General features: G+C 39.4%; 2 protein-coding genes across 6 annotated transcripts in view; one reads left to right on the forward strand and one right to left on the reverse strand.

The window, feature by feature from the left end:
* Window positions 1-3,140, reverse strand: part of KRIT1 (KRIT1 ankyrin repeat containing) — a 38,964-nt gene extending 35,824 nt beyond the window's left edge. The window contains exon 1 of one of the 3 annotated variants that reach the window (XM_065938586.1): window positions 2,852-3,140. The gene's annotated coding sequence lies outside the window, so the exon portion shown is untranslated. The other 2 variants (XM_065938585.1, XM_065938587.1) reach the window with 2 other exon arrangements.
* Window positions 3,141-3,340: 200 nt separating this feature from the next.
* Window positions 3,341-17,626, forward strand: part of ANKIB1 (ankyrin repeat and IBR domain containing 1) — a 155,148-nt gene continuing 140,862 nt past the window's right edge. For 2 of the 3 annotated variants that reach the window (XM_065938579.1, XM_065938580.1), the window contains exon 1: window positions 3,341-3,793. The gene's annotated coding sequence lies outside the window, so the exon portion shown is untranslated. The remainder of the gene's footprint in view (window positions 3,794-17,626) is intronic. The other variant, XM_065938578.1, reaches the window with a different exon arrangement.

The raw sequence follows: 17,626 nt of genomic DNA on the forward strand, positions 1-17,626 counted from the left end.
CTTCAAGATATAAAACCTACTAAGTTTTGAAATGTATGTCTGCCTCTTTGAATACTGACAGTCTCCAAAAGAAAGACATGCATTATGAATACACTGTATAACATACATGGCACAATTACAGAAAGCCTTTTTCTATTAAGCATCTAAAATGAGAAATCAAGTAATTCTTAGTTTTCTAAACACACTTTAAAGCTAATTAATTAAACTGTTGGTCACCTCATGTTAAAAAAAAATCTATTGGCAAAGTGCTTTATTTCCTAATACTTATCACTTATCTAGAATATTTGGTATTGCACAGTACACTGAACTTTTAAAAGATAAACAAATGTGATACAATAAAAAAAAATGAATATTTGAAATATACATACTTCCAGTGACATGAAAGAAGAAAACAAAGGCTTAAATTAGGAAAAGAACAAAGGCTACTAGTGTATGAAGACAAAACTGCTAAGGCAGAATCACACGCAAAAGGACTGAAAGAGAGTAATTTGAGCTAAAAATAACAGAAAAAGGTATAACTAGAGTTTGTAATGTGTTTATACTGATTTTAGATAAGCATTCAAGTGACTAAGAATAGGAAGAATGTGGCATTTTGTTCACGAATCATTCTATTCTGGAAAACGCTTAGGTGTAAATGATAATATGTTGCCTGACTAACGATGCCTTACAAATAAGTGAAGAGGTTCTCATTTGGCCATGACACCTACCAGGCATCATTTGAAAATACATACAGGCATTTCTCATCACTATGACTGGGTGAGAAACGGGGTGAACAGATGTCATTTGGTCCTCAGGGGGCAAGTCCTGTTGAATAAACTGCCAATAATGTTGTTAATAAGAAACGTTTACTACATAGAGTACAGATGGACAAATTTAATGAAATAAATTTATTTATTTAGGCCATGCCACAAGACTTGCCGGATGTTAGTTCCTTGACCAGGGATTGAAACTGGGACCTAGGCAATGAATGCACAGTCTAAATTAACCACCGGACCGCCACGGAATCCCCGAGATGGACAAACTTTCAAAGTATTTTTGCAGTGCAGAAAAAGAGAAGATTCAGTACATGAATATAGGTATTGTAAATTTAATTACCAGAAGTCAAAACTGACAGGATGATTTGTGTATGCAGCTGCTCAGTCCTGTCCGACTCTTTGAGACCCCATGGATTGTAGCCTGCCAGACTCCACTGTCCATGGGCTTCTCCAGGCAAGAATACTGGAGTGGGTTGCCATTTCCTACTCCAGACAAGATGATTTACCAGTTTGCAAAGTACATGCTAATATAAATTAGCAACAATGATCAGAAAGTGTACTTCATAAATTAAAAACAAAAAAATGGAGCATTATCTTAGGGCTCTGTAGGATGTTCCTGATTCCCTCTCCTCCATCCTTAAGCACTGTTTCTCAACTTTTAAAAATAATATGAATAATTACCACCACTTACAATGATTATTACATTCTAGATAATGTGCTAAGGGCTTTACATGCATTAACTCATTTTATTCTTCCCCAAACCTGATGATGTAGGTATTATTATTGTTATCTCCATTTTACAGAAGAAAAAAAACCGAGGCGGAGTAGCTAAGTTACCAGCCGCTTCTCCACTCTCATAAAACAATTTAATATTTTAAAGCATTATAGCATTAGAGACAAGAGATGGCAATTAAATATCAGTAAGAACTTCCCTCCAAGGATAGGCTGACCATTAGAAATTTCATCCTTAAATGTTGTGAAGTAATTGGCCTCCAACTAATAAAATAAAATTAAAAAAAAGAAAAGAAATTTCATCCTTTTCCCACTCAAATTGGCTTACAATAATAAAAAGAGAGGAAACAATAAATAATACAGCAGAATAGAAAAGTCATTGGTGCTATTTCTAGTTTGCTCTGTTCCTGTCCTTTCAACCAGTTCTACCAAACATTAGGTAATATCAAAAAGCATCACTGGTAATTTTCAAGTGCTTTCTTTCTATTAAGTCGCATTCTATTCTGAAAGATATTTAATAATTTTCAAATAACTTTTGAAGGCAATTATACTAAATCTGACTAACAGAGAGGGAACTAATGAATTCCTACAGTGAACATCAGGTATATTTAAGGAGGTTATTTGGGGGAGCATGATTTCATCTCTAGTATATCCAAATATACTTTATATCAAGTGCTACTGTGGTTCCACAACCGTTTGAAAAGAAAAATAACCAATACACTAACATGGGATTAAGTCGAAAAGACCATCAAATATTCTATTTTCTACTGTCATGAAAACATTTTCGAGCTTTTGACATTTTCCCTCAAATAAATAAGGACATCAAAACAGTTAAAAAAACATGATGCTGAAGGAAGCATTGACAAGCAAACTGAAGTTAAAAAACCACTCCATGAGTGAGATGGGAATGGAGGTGAAATCCGGAGTAAGGTCAGTTGAAAAATTTCTGGTGAAGCTAAAACCACCACGGAGAAACAAGCAAAGAAGGACAGCCAAAAGCTTTAAAAGATGCAGAGGACAGAGAGGAGGGGTGGGTGAGCTGCTGTCAATCGCTTTTCCTGAAGTGAAAAAATAAACACTTCCTTAAGAGGCTTTTCCTCGGCCACCATCACCCATCAGCGTCCACTACCAGAAAAGGGCGGGCACGCCTCTGCACAAAGAGATGCCACCCAAAGAGTGTCTTTGGCTTCTCTGTAACTACTTATAAGAAATGAAGTCCTTGCCTGGATCGAGACAGTTCGGCCTCCTACCACTCTGTCTCTCTCGTTGGAGTCTGGATCCTCCTCCTCCTCCTCGTCTCACCCGTGCTGGGGGCCGAGCTCCTCCCGGGCTGCTACATTCAACTCAGTGGGTGGGACAGTCACCTGGGGGGCGGGGGCGGGAGACCTTCACAGCTTTCTCATTCCGCCTTCCCTTCGCTTTCCCAGCGGCCAGGCCCAACTTCCTGTGACAGACAAACACTCGGTCGCCAACTGAAGCCGCCCGGCGTGTACGGCCGCGACCCACAGCCGGCACCTCGAGAGATCCGGTCTCTGGGATCGGAGAGCCTCTTGCCCACCGGCTCTTTACTGGCCTCTGCTCGCCTCTGAGCTCTGCGCCATACACACTTCACCTGCTCTCTAAACTAGGTGATTCCAGGTCTTCAAAGGCCTTAGCTTTCCATCCCGCTGCTACCGGGGCGAGGAAATCGCTTCCGGGTTCACACCCCTTGAAGCCTCGCGGTTGGCGGGGAAGAGCTTCCGGGGCGGCGGCTGAGGTGCTGCCGTTCCTGCCGCTTCTCGCTGGGACTGCCGGCTGTCTGGGGCTGGTGGCGAGCGGCTCGGGGACGGGGTGGTGGCGGCTGCGGGCGCGCCAGCAGCTGAGCCGGAGGCGGGGGAGGGGAGGAGGACGGCCCGGGCTGCGCGCGCGCGCGCTCCAGGCTGGAGCCTGAGCCGGACTTGACCGCGAGGCGGAGGCGAGAGCCACCGCCCCCTCTTCCCCTCCCCCGAGTAAGGCGGCGCGGCGGCCAGAAAGGGATGGGGGGCGCCCGCCCAGTCTGAGCCTCGCCGCGGGCGCCCTCCAGCTCTCGCAGCGTCCCCGCGGGCCTCCAGTGCGCACTCTCGGCCCCAGCAGTCTCTGCCAGGCGGGAGCATCCGGGCCGGCGAGGAGGGGGCGCACGCCGAGAAGGGGCGTCCCCCCGGGTGGGTGGGGCGCAGAGAGTACCTGAGGTCACCGGCTCGGCGGGAGAGACAGGGGCGCCACGGCGGTGGCAGAACTGCAGAGCTGCAGGGTCCACCCGACCCTTACCCTCAGCCCGGGAAGTAACCGTAAGTCTCAGCCTCGCCGTGCGGGTCTTTTTGAGGCGGTTTCTACCCATTTTGAGCTCCGAGTTCAGCGCTACCTAGTTCACGCCCTCCCGGGACTTTTACAGATGTCGTCTCCCTTCTCTTCTGGAGGATTGTCTGTTCCCGTCTCTAAACAGGCAACGTCCTCTGTCTGCCTCATGTGAGCTTTTCTGTCAGCGAATTTGCAAGCCTCGGTGTCTCCGTGGCGCGTCCCAGCCTCCTCATCGGGATGCATCTTGTCCCTCCGTCCTCAAAGGATCTGTGTCCTCCCTCTTTTTCTATGTGTACCCCGGACCTCACAGCCTCCCCCGCCCATCCTCTGAGACGTGGAAAGCCACGGGTTCGTCCGTTCTGGAGAGCTCGAGAGTCTGGAGCGGGTGGATGGATGAAAGCGTTCTTGAGGGCTGTGATGGGTGGGGATAATAGCTCCAGTGAACCTTTATTTTTGCAGCTTCTGCCACCACACAAAAACGGGCCGCTCCCCTGGACCTCCATTCCTCTCCTCTCCTGTGTATATAAGCTGTTTTCTGTATGTGACTGTTTGAGTCTCAGGAAATTGGAATTAGAGATGTAATTAAGCATCTCCCGAGGAGGTTTGGAGAATTAGTCTCACAAGCTCTATTCACACGAAGTGGCATATTGAACAATCTTGTATTGAAATAAAGACCCATTCCAGGGGAAATTTACTAGTAGGTCTGGGAAATCAGTATGAAAAACAGAAGTCTCATATTTTCAAATGTGTTTTGGTTACCTTTTGATAATTTTAGTGTTTTGGATTTACATTTAATTCTGAAAATGTGTGTGATGTGAAAACCTTTGTATTGGAAGGTTTTGCTTTCTTAGTAAAGGAAAAAAATAGCTAAAGTGAGTTTTGATCATGTCATATTATATTTGTCAAGATATTATTTTAAATCCTTAATTCCATAGAAATCTTTTTGAATTTGGTTCGGCTCAACCACCTACAGATATTACACACGAGTGTGCCTGTCACCTTCCTGTTTCTTAAAGAAAAAAATATTAACCGTAAATACCGTCAACGTGTATTTCCAGGTTTTGATCTAAGCATTTTTTTCTTCGTTCAAATTTGGCTTGCTTTTTTAAATTGCCACTGCAGAACTTTCCAGAAATTAGATTTAATAACTGTAATGCTGTCAGTGACTGGACAATAGTTCTAGGTGACTTCTTGCAGTTTATACTTTTCAAAGCATTGTAGAAAGCAAAAGATAATTTAAGAATGATTTTCCTCTGTGTATTGCAGGCTCTCTGTTACTGTTCTTTAAATTATTCCCTAATGTAAACTGGTAGCTTTGATATTTTGGTTTTTTTTTTTTTTTCTTTTCTGATAACATTGTCATTTTGTTCAGAAAGGTAAATGTATTTAACAGTGATTTTTTGTTTGTTTGTTTTCAAAACCTCCTAGCAGTTGATTTGAGGCTATTATTTGATTTGTAACTGCACACTGTTCACAGATTTTAGTTTGAAGTAGGCTTAAGAGTTGTAGCTCCAGCTGTCTCTGAAAATGTACTTTCCTGGCATGTTTCAGAAGCCAAGCACCGCACAGAGCTGAATATATTATTAAGGGTGTGGTTTTTACTTTTAGTAAAATGGGAAATAACTTGAAGAAAATATTTTTTTAAAAAGTCTATTGACCTCTGTTACCTCTAGACTTAGAGTGAAGAAGATAGGGCTGTATTTCCACATTATGCTTTTTCCCTTGCCCATTGCACTGGGAATTTTGAGTTTTCAATATGAAAGTGTTCCCGAACCATGCTGCCTGTGCCATAAGTGTGGGCTGTAACAGGTGGCTGCTGAGATATGGGAGAGAAATTTTGTTTGCTACTCCTGGTATACTCCTGTCGGAGCACTACCCACTTTTGAGAGAGTTGGGGGTTTTTTGTTTCCTTCTCTGGGGTTTGCATTTGAACTTGTGAAAGTGAAATATGTGTATTTACAACTTACTTGTAGGTAAAAGCTTAAACTAATTTTCATATATAAACAGATGGAAGAACCGTGACTTAAGTTTATCTGATTCCCCTTCAATGGAAGTAAGATTCCTCAGTGTTTTGGGTACTTTTCCCCCTTTGGGGTTGCACAGTTAATTAGGTGAAATTTTAAAATATAAATATTTCTAATATTGAACTTTATGTATGACACATTTGCCAAAACAGATTTGAGAGTGACTCAGTCATTATTAAAAAGACCAATCTGAGAGGCGTTTCTGTGCATGGTCTTAAAATGCTTAGGTATTTTGTTTTCTTTCTCAAAGTGTGATTTACTTAGAGAATAGTATTGGTAATTTGGGGATTCTTTATTTTTCAGACAACCTCAGATTAACTCTTTTTTTTTTTTTTTTTTCTTGTTCAGATAACTAGCTTTCATATTCACTTCATTTCAGTAACCTTTATTGAATGCCTACTTTGTGTACCAGGCTCTGTGTTAGATTCTGGGACTAAGGATAAGTAAATTAAGATTCCTTTCCTTATTGAATTTGCCATTCTGTATATTTGACTGTGATTTTATCCATATGCCTTTACAGACATCTCTAAAAGATTTTTAAGTCACTTGACCGTATTTCAGAATTGTTTGACTTCCTGTGAGAATTAACACAGTAAAGGCTGTTTATTGAGTGTTTAATTCACACTGACCACCATGTATTTAGTTATTACTTTATTTCACTTGATTCTTATTACTTTCCTAAGAAATATTTTATCTCCATTTAAAAACCACACAGATTCTGGTTTATAGTAATGCTGAATATTGTTTTATTTGTTATACACTAGAAAAGATTTGACATTAGGATTTCCCATTAAGGGAAAAGACTTGTAATATAGTTGAAAGTGAAAGTCGCTCAGTGATGTCCAACGTTTTGTGACCCCATGGACTATATAGCTCATGAAATTCTCTAGGCCAGAATACTGAACTGGGTAGCTTTTCCCTTCTCCAAGGGATCTTCCCAACCCAGGGATCAAACCCAGGTCTCCTGCGTTGCAGGCGGATTCTTTACCAGCTGAGCCACAAGGGAAGTCCTTGTTATATAGTTTTAACCGTTTTATTTTTTTTCCTGTAGGTAAAACAACTTTTAAAGTTGAAGTATAAAGAAGAACAAAAAAAAATTAAAAAAAAAATAAAATTGAAGTATAGTTGATTTGCAATATTGTGTTAATTACTGCTGTATAATAATGTGATTCAGTTATAGATATATATACATCCTTTTTAAAATAATCTTTTCCATTATGGTTTATCATAGAATATTGAATATAGTTCTTTGTAATGTACAGTAGGATCTTGCTGTTTACCTGTTATATAGATAAAAATTTTATCTGCTAACCCCAGCCTCCTGCATTCCTCTGCCAGTCCCCTCCCCGTGGCAACCCCCAGTCTCTTCTCTTTGTGTTTCTGTTTCATAGATAGGTTCATTTGTGTCATATGTTGGATTCCACATACGAGTGATGTTGTGTGGTATCTGTCTTTCTCATTTACTTATTATGATAATATCTAGTTGCATCCGTATTGCTGCAAATAGCATTTTTCATTCCTTTTTTTTTATATAGCTGAGTAGCACTCCATTGTGTACATGTACCACATCTTCATTCATCGATCAGCGGACGTTTACGTCGCTTCCGTGTCTTGGCTATTGTAAATAGTGCTGCTTCGAACATGTGGGTGGTTCATGTATCTTTCTGAATTATAGATTTGTCCAGATATATACCCAAGAGTAGGATTGCTGGATCCATATGGCAATTCTATTTTTAGTTTTCTGAGGAACCTCCTTATATTTTCCACAGTGGCTGCAACAAGTTACATTCCCACCAGTGGTGTAGGAGGGTTTCCTTTTCTCCACACCTTCTACAGCATTTGTTGTTTATTTGTAGACTTAGCGATGGCCATTCTTACTGGTGTGAGGTGGTAACTCATTGTAGTTTTAATTTGTATTTCTCTAATAATTAGAGGTGTTGAGCATCTTTTTGTGTGCCTATTGACCATCTGTATTTCTTCTTTGGAGAAATGTCTATTTAGATCTTCTGCCCAGTTTTGGATTGGGCTCTTTGTTTTGTTTTTGACTTGTAAGAGCTGTTTGTAGTTTTTGAAAATTAAGCCCTTGTCACTTGAATCATTTTGAAAATATTTTCTCCTATTCTGTAGGTTGTCTTTTCATTTTTTTCTTTTTTTATGGTTTCCTTTACTTTGCAAAAACTTGCAAGTTTGATTAGGTTCCATTTGTTTCTTTTTGTTTTTGTTTCTGTTGCCTTTGGAGGCTAACCAAAGAAGACATTGATATGTTTCATGTCAGAATATTTTGTCTGTGTTCTCTTCTAGGAGTTTTATGGTGTCATGTCTAATGTTTAAGTCTTTAAGCCATTTTGAATTTATTTTTGTGTATGATGAGAGGATGTGTCCTGTTTACATGTGGCTGTCCAGCTTTCCTAGCATCACTTGCTGAAGAGTTGTAGAGTTGTCTTTTTCTCTTGTCTCTTTTGTCTGTGTGGGTTTATTTCTGGGCTCTTTGTTCTGTTCTGTTGATCTATATGTCTGTTTTTGTGCCAATACCATGCTATTTTGATTACTGTAGCTTTGTAGTATTGTTGGAAGCTTGGGAGGGTTATGCCTCCTGCTTTGTTCTTTTTCTTCAGGATTGCTTTGGCAATTCTGGGCCTTTTATGGTTCTGTATGAATTTTAGGATTACACATTTTAGTTCTGTGGAAAATGTTATGGGTAATTTAATAAGGATCACATTAAACCTGTAGATTGCTTTGGGTGGTATGGCCATTTTAACAATATTAATTCTTCCAATCCAAGAGCATGGGATATCTGTCTATTTCTTTGACTCGTCCTCAGTTTCCTTTATTAATGTTTTATAGTTCTCAGTATATAAGTCTTTCACCTCCTTGGTCAGGTCAGGTTAATAATACTTTGAAAGATTCTAATTTCATGAGGTATTAGTATCTTTTATTTACTGGAGCAGATGAATTGTATAGTATCAAAATGTAATTTTCAGTTGTTTAAACATTTGAAAAGGCAATTCTGAAGTTCATTGTGGTTAACTGTAACATAGATTATCAGGCATATGTAACTTTTTTTCTTCTAGTTAATCAGTGGGACCAGGAGCCTAGAAAATGTACTAAAAATATTTGTATTCTCCATGAAGGAGAGAGTATTGAGCAATATAAAATCTATTCAGCTTTTAAACATTTTGAGTTTAATTTTAACAACTCTTTGATGCCTTAAAGAGTTTTGGTTTCTGAAGTGAAAATGTATTCCTTCTGATTTAGAAATGATTTTAACTCGTCTGTTGGGAGGATATATGCTTTATCAGCACTTTGATGTAGTCCAATCTAATTATTTTTCATATCCTCTTAGACTTTTTAAAAGACACTTTTTCAACCAGTGTCAGGTCTTTAGCCCAAGTTTCATTTGTATTCTGTCCTTTTTGGTTTGTAGGGTTTTTGTCTTTTTTTTAAACCAAAAATTGTCAACAGTTAGCCATTCTTTAGACTAAGGCCTTTTGCTTCTGATTATACAGTATTGTTTTTAGGAATGTAGAGCATATAATCTTCCAACTTCCTATGAAAGATAATCCTTGATATTTTTCTATCATCAGTCTAATATGTATGTATATATTTTAGCTTGACATAGAATTCAGTGTAGTAGAATTCTTGTAGATCACTGTAGATCACTGTATTTTCTGATTGGAATAATACTGGGGATAGAATTTGTATTCAAGACATAACTGACAAAATCATTAATGTGTTCGGTACTGGGACCACACAGATGAATAAAGTCAGAATTCCTTTTTTTAAGGAACGTCAAAACACCTATTTAAAATCCATGAAGAGATAGGAAAGTTCACTTAAAAACCTTGAAATGAGACTTCCCTGATGGTCCAGTGGTTAAAAGTCTACCTGCTAATGCAGGGAACATGGGTTCAATCCCTGGTCCAGGAAGATCCCACACGCCACAGGCAACTAAGCCGGTGCTCCACAACAGAAGAACCACTGCAGTGAGAAGCCCTTGTCTCACAGCTAGAGAACAACCCCCACTCGCTGCAACTAAAAAAACCCACACAGCAACGAAGACCCAGCACAGCCAAAATAAATAAAATTCAAAAACATTGAAATGCCTTTATGCCAAATGCATAAAAACATTGCCCTCCTATTTATGTTTCCCCTCTGGGTATTGTAAAGGAAAGTAAGTAAATACACATATTAAGGCAGCGTTTTCATTCTGTCTCCTAGCTTCAGACAATAGCTGTTTATCATTTGCTGTAACACCAGATGTTCTGTATCACATATTGATAATCACATTTAAAAAAAACTATTTTGAAATAATTTCAAATTTAACAGAAAAGATGCCAGAGCAGTACAAAGAACTCCTATATCTCCTTCATTCAGATTTCACCGTTGTTAATATTTTACAGTATTTCTTCCATTGACTGTTCTCTCTATTTCTTTATGTGTATGTTACATACATATTTGTGTATGTGTGTATAAATGCATACATATATACCCATTATCACAGTCTTTTTTTTTTTTAATTTTCAGAGCAAGCTGTAGACATGGTGTTCCATCACCCATGAATACCACAGTGTCTATTTCTCAAAAACAAACCGTTCTCTTAAGTAACCCTCCAAATCAGAAAATAGGCATTGATACAACCCTACCAATCTATTCATATTTCACTGACTCTCCCAACAATATCTCTTTCTTTTCTGGTCTAGGATCATATCCATGAATACATGTTGTATTTAGTTGTCATGTTTTTACAGACTTGTTCAGCTTCCTTTTTCCCCTGTCTTTTCATGTCTTTGACAGTTGTAGGAAGTACAGACTCTCCGTTCTTTAGGATGACCCTTAAACTAGGTCCATGTGCTATTTCCTCGTGACTCCAATCAAGTCTGACATTTCTGGCAGGAATACCACAGAAGTGGGGCTGTGCCATTCCCTGTGCCTTGCATCCACAGGCATATGATATCAAATGATGCTACTGCTGGTGATTAACACCTTGATCATATTGGTGTCCTTTTGTATTTGATTAGTGTATGTGTGAAGAGGTATCCCAAGATTACACATCTTGACTCTCATCAAACCTCTACTCACTCGCCTTGGTGTGGGTATCAGTGATGACTCCCACCTGAATTAACTGCTTGTATATTTCTCTGTTTCTGTTAGTCCTTTTACGTGTATTAGTTGATATTTTAAGGTAGAACTTTGCTTTCTCCTCTGTTTATGAGTTTATTAAATCAGTAAGGACTCATGGGTTTTGAGTTTAGTGTGCTGTGATTTGTTACTTTATTTTGCTGTCTCAGTTATCCCTGGTTTAGCCGGTGGGAGCCCCTTCAAGCTGACTCCCGTGCTAACTTATCATGCCCCATCTCATTCATTGTGCACTTCTGGCACATACTGTTTGTTCTTGATTCATCTTGTACTTTGCCTGGCCTAGCCCTGGAATCAGCTATTCCTCCAAGGATCCTTATTTGGTATTTTTGTTTATGTAGAAGATGGTTTTTAAAAACAAAAATTTAGAGACTGAGTTTGCTCATTGCCACTGGGGTGTCATTACTTATAGGAACTAGGAAATGTGTGAGTATGGTTTATATACACGTATTTAGATGTATAATACACTCGTATACATCCATCGTTATTTCTGTACCTGTGTACATACGTTATAAAACCAGGAGTTTGTTTGTATACTTCGGTTCCAGTCCGGTATCCCAGGGTTCGCTCTAGTCTTTGCCCTTTCCGTGTTTATAATGCCTTCTCTGGTGGTGAGAGCCTTAGCGCCACATTAACCTCATTACAGTCATCATTTGTCCAGCTGTTGTGTTTCTGTTCTCTCTGTCATGCAGACCGTCATCTCCCTGTGTCTCTCCCTGCCACACCCTGCGTCGTTGACTGCTGAGCCTACTGGCCTGTGGATCCACAAGCCCTCACTGGGCCCACAGCTCTGTGCAACTCCCCGTCCGCATCCGACACCGTTACCCTCACCTCTGGGCCACACCCGTGCTGGCCTTCCTGACATACCCTCAGTGCGCCACGTTCTCGGCCCGCGTTCTGACTACTTCGCATAGCTCGGTATTTCATTAGTTAATTTATAAGCCTATTTCCAAGATTTACAAACATACATATATGTGATGAAATATATAACTGTATAATATTACTGTTATAGAACTCTAGCTTTATGAACATAGTATGTGTGTATATAGTACACACACCCCACCACCTACCAGTGATAGAATGATTAATGACCTTAAAGTTCTCCCATACTGGCATGTATTCCTCTTTGACACAAGGCTTTGCTGCTTCTCCCATCTTTTTCTCCACCTCTTGAGTCTTGGCTAGCCTTGCTTCTCCCATCTATTTCTCCACCTCTTGAGTCTTGGCTAGCCTTGTGATTTGCTTTGGCCAATGAATATGATGGATATGATGTGTTCTGGAGTTTAGTCTTCAAGAAGACTTCAAAGATTGCTTTCCCACAGCTACTATGTAAGGAAGCTGGTCTAGCTTACAGGAGGATGAGAGAACCAAGACACCCCAGTCAGCATCAACCAGCTATCTTGGACGTACTAACCTAGCTGACGGTTGAGCTGAATGCACCTGCCGAGGAACCAGAGGTGAAAAAAGCAAGAGTTGTGAGAAATGGCATTGCTTAGAGGCACTAAGCTTGAAGTGGTTAGTTTTGTAGCAGTAGATATCTGAAGCCATATCTGTTTTCATTTTGGACATCTGCATTGTCTCTAGTCTTCTATTATGAACAATATTGTGACAGACATCTTGTACATAATGTATACTGCTTAATTTTGACAAATAATGCCAGATTATTTTCCAGAAATGTTGACACAGTTCTTACTGCCATCATTTATCTCAGAAACTCACTATCCCTGATGTTTTTCTTTGACTATAAAGTCAGTTTTTAAAAGTTTCTTATGGTGCTTAATTCCACGTTTTGGTAACTACTTGTGAAGCTGAGCATCTTTTCATATATTTGTTGGTCCTTTTGATTTTTCAGGCCTTTGAATTGCTTTTTCATAGCTTTACTTATTTTTTCCTGTTGGATTTTTTCCTTATTGACTTGTTGGTTGCCTTTGATACATTCTGGATATAATCCTTTAGCTTTGTTTGCCAGTATGTTTTGTCAGTCTTGTCTTCTGCTTTTTGTCTTAGTTTATAGAATCATTGGCCACACATTTTCTTTTGGTCTTTCACTTTATCATATATGTCTATCTTTTCCCCCATGGCTTCCAGTATTCTAGTCTTGAGAATATCTCTATACTGTTCTGGGTATACAAATTTTTTTTCTGAATTTTCTTCTGATCTTGTATTGTCTTTCCTGTCAATCAGAAATCATCTTCAGTTGCTCTAGAAATCAAAAAGAGAGTGGTAGAAACAAACTGGGGGTTGGGCATTTTCCTTAAGTACAGTCATCCTTCTGTATCTGCAAGGGATTATTTCCAGGGTGCAAGGCAGAAATCTGTGGATGTTTTAAGTCCCTTACAATCAGCCCACCATATCGGCTGGTTTCTTATCCATGGATATGGAGGGCCACTGTAAAGAGAAATTTAGAGGGAAGCCTAGAACTGGTTCCAGTCGTGGTTCCATTGGCCTATCAGGGATGCAGACTCACTTACCATTCTTTTCAGTCATCCATAATAGGTGCTTGTCACCTTTCAGTCCTAGGATGGCATTCCAGTTTGAGCAGCAACTTCTGTTTCTTCTTCCATCAACCATGGCTCTGCTTCTTTTAGTTGAGGATCAAATCCAGTTTGATGACTGTAACCTCTGGGGTTGGGACCAAGACAAAACAAGTCACCCATTAGTAATAAGTACTCACAAAATAGTTTTTCTGTTCTTTGAAAAAAATTAATGCTGATTTTGCTTTCTGTATCATAGTAAATGTGTGCAGAATAAGGCCCCAGAATTTTTTTCTTTAATCTATTAGTCAGCCGGCTGTTTTTGTCCCCAGTTATTTATAAGTAAACAGGGAAATAAGCATGATGGTATTTTCAAATTGGAAACTGTTGTTGAGAACACAGGACTTTTATCAGTATGCTCAATAAATGTGCCAGAACTGGTTAACAGTGGGTATAAAACTGAATGTTGTGTGATCCTGTCCTCAAGTTTACCACTTAATTAGGGAAGCAGGTTAAACACTTTATTATAGTATTAGATGGTGAGTGGAGTGTATTATCAAGTTAGGGAGGCAGGACACCTAACTGGTAGTGGAGGCTTGGAGAACCGTGATCAGGGACCTTGATAGAGAAAGCGGCTTCTAAACTGAGACCTGAATGACTAGTAGAAGTTAGCTTGCCGAGGAGGAGTTTATAGGGCATGGGAAGAGCACTGCTGGAGCTCAGCTAAGTCTAGAGGTCAGTCTGAGTTACGAGAGAGAGACTGTTGTGAGATCATTTCTGGTATTGGCAGGAACTTTTCTTTAACAGCTTAAGGCCTAGAAGCCTTGGAAGGTTTTTAAGTGGAATTGGACAAAAACAGATCTGTCTTAAGCTAGTTGGCTTAGGGGGATGCTTTGGGGACTGGAATCTGGAAGCAAGGGTACCTATTAGGTAGGACATTTATCTGATGTATAAAAATCTGTCCCATATTAGTTCAGTAAATATTTATTGAACACCTAATTGAATATAATGTAAGAGAATACAGAAATAACATTAAACATAGTTTCTATTCTCAAGAATTTTGTATTTTAAAATAACTAAAGTCTAGATAATCAACAGTATGAGGCACTATGCTAACATTATGGCTTCTATTCTATCAAACGAGGGCAAGTACAGATAAGAATTAAAACTCGAATCCACAGAGATCTAGAACAAATAATCCTAACACTTATATGGAACTGCAAACGAATTGCCAAATTTGCAAGCGAATTCTGCAAACTTCTCAGAATTGCCAAAGCAATCCTGAGAAGAAAGAACAAAGTTGGAGCTAAGACCCTCCCAGATTTCAGTCTACACTATATAGCTACAGTAATCAACGCAGAATGATCCCAGCACAAAAACACACAGATTAATGGAACATAATAGCCCAAAAGTAAAGCCCTGTACTTACGGTCAAACAATAAACAATCTGATCAGAAAGTGGGCAGAAGACTTGAGTAGATATTTTTATAAAGAAGACACACAGATGGCCAACAGGTGTATGAAAAGATGCTCAGCATTGCTAATCATTAGAGAAATGCAAACCACCTGCTTGGAATGGCTTATCTTGAAAAATTCTACAAATGACAAATGTTGGATATGATCTGGAGAAAAGGAAGTCCCTGTTCCTCAAAAAACTATAAGTAGGACTATCATATGATCCAGCAATTCCACTCCTGGGGATATACCCAAAAAAAACGAAAACACTAATTTGAAAAGATACATGTACCCTGGTGTTCATAGCAGCAATATTTATAATAGCTAAGACATGGAAGCCATGAAATTAAAAGATGCTTACTCCTTGGAAGGAATGTTATGACCAACCTAGACAGCATATTAAAAAGCAGAGGCATTACTTTGCCAACAAAGGTCCATCTAGTCAAGGCTATGGTTCTTCCAGTGGTCATGTATGGATGTGAAAGTTGGACTATAAAGAAAGCTGAGCACCGAGGAATTGATGCTTTTGAACTGTGGTATTGGAGAAGACTCTTGAGAGTCCTTTGGACTGCAAGGAGATCCAAGCAGTCCATCCTAAAGGAGATCAGTCCTGGGTGTTCATTGGTAGGACTGATTTTGAAGCTGAAACTCCAGTACTTTGGCCACGTGATACGAAGAGCTGACTCATTGGAAAAGACCCTGATGCTGGGAAAGATTGAGGGCAGGAGGAGAAGGGGACGGCAGAGGATGAGACAGTTGTATGGCATCACCAACTCAATGGACATGAGTTTGGGTGGACTCCAGGAATTGATGATGGACAGGGAGGCCTGGCATGCTGCAGTTCTTGGGGTTGCAAAGAGTCAGACATGATCGAGCAACTGAACTGAACTGAAGACATGGAAGCAAGCTCAGGGGCCATCAACAGACAAATAGCTTAAGGTGTAGTGTGTATATATCTATATATGTATACATACATAGACACAATGAAATGTTACTCAGCGATAAAAATAAGATATTGCCAACATGCATGGACCTAGAGGATATGCCTAGTGAAATAAGTCAAACAGAGAAAAACAAATATTATATGATATCATTTATATGTGGAATCTAAAATATAAATAAATGTATATGCAAAACAGAAACAGACTCACAAATATAGAAAACAAACTTATGGTTGCCAGAGGGGGAAGTGGAGGTGGGGAGGGATAAATCAGTGGTATGGGATTAACAGATAAAAACCACTGTGTTAAAAATAGTGGATCTTCCAGGTGATGCTAGTGGTAAAGAACATGCCTGCCAATGCAAGAGATGTGGGTTTGATCCCTGGGTCAGGAAGATCCCCTGGAGGAGGAAATGGCAACCCACTCCTATATTCTTGCCTGGAGAATCCCATGGACAGAGGAGCCTGGTTGACTGCAGTCCATGGTGTCACAAAGAGTCAGGCACGACTGAAGCAGCTTACCACACACACATGTGAAAAACAGGATAAGCAGAGATGATTTACTGTATGTAGCACTGGGAATTACATCTATTATCTTATAGTAACCCTAATGGAATACAATCTGCAAAAGTATTGACTACTATACACCTGAAACTAACACAGTGTCATAAATCAACTACAATTTTAAAACCTTTTAAAATAAAAACACTCAAATAGATCTTTACACACACACACACACACACTTAAATCCTGAAGATCTTTGTGACTCCAAAGTCCATATACTTTCTAAGTATACCAGGCTGCCTTCAGTACACTATATCCCCTTCCTTATTTAATTATCAGTATGTTGCTTATAAATTACTTCTGAATCCTTGTGAAATAAAATGAAAATACAATTAAAATTGCTTTCAATTTGGGATACAGAGTATGAAAGGAGCTCCTTCCTCTAGGCAGCCTCTGTGTTGGATGGAGTATAACCAGGAAGATAAATGTTGGTCAGAAAAATTGCCACATTACCTGAATGAAACAGCTACTGTAAACAGTCTTGAGATTCCTTTCTGGGAAACTTAATATTTTTAAAAATAAGTTAATTAATTTACTTTAACTGGAGAGTATTTACTTTATAATATTGTGATGGCTTTTGCCATACATCAACATGAATTGGCCACAAGTATACATGTGTCCCCGTCCTGAGTCCTCCTCCCACCTCCCTTCCCACCTCATCCCTCTGGGTTGTCCCAGAGCACCAGCTTTGGGTGCCCTGCGGAGGGCAAGCATTGCATGCCATTTCACTAGGTAGCTGAATAGCTACCTATATTATAATGTTAGGGATCTCTTTTTCCCCATAGTTAATGTATAGATGAAGGAATGAGAAAAGGGGACACACTGTTGCCAGTAAATAAAGTGATGGATTTTGATGTTATGTTTATTTTTATATCCAGAAACCAGGTATAAAGATGATTCTTTCAATCTTTCTAACACCTTTCTTTATTTAAATCTAATGTACTAGCTATTTTAAATCGGGCCAGATAAAGCTGACTGAAGGTAATAATTTTATCTTTTAGTGTCTGTACTTTTGTAAGGATTTGCTTGTCATGTGATTTCTCCACACATTTATTTTCTCATCTGTAAATTGATGCCTTTGGAGAATCTTCTGAAGGATTTTTCTTGCTGTGAAATGTGACGACGCAGCATCCACAGAATTACTTTAAAAGTTAGAATATGATATTCTGATTGGAAAGGCTATAGAATAGTGAGGACTAAAAAGGAAGGGTAAAAGTTGGGCTGGTAACT

This window comes from Muntiacus reevesi, chromosome 6 (assembly GCF_963930625.1).
Source record: "Muntiacus reevesi chromosome 6, mMunRee1.1, whole genome shotgun sequence".
In the NCBI taxonomy this organism is placed as follows: Eukaryota; Metazoa; Chordata; class Mammalia; order Artiodactyla; family Cervidae; genus Muntiacus; species Muntiacus reevesi.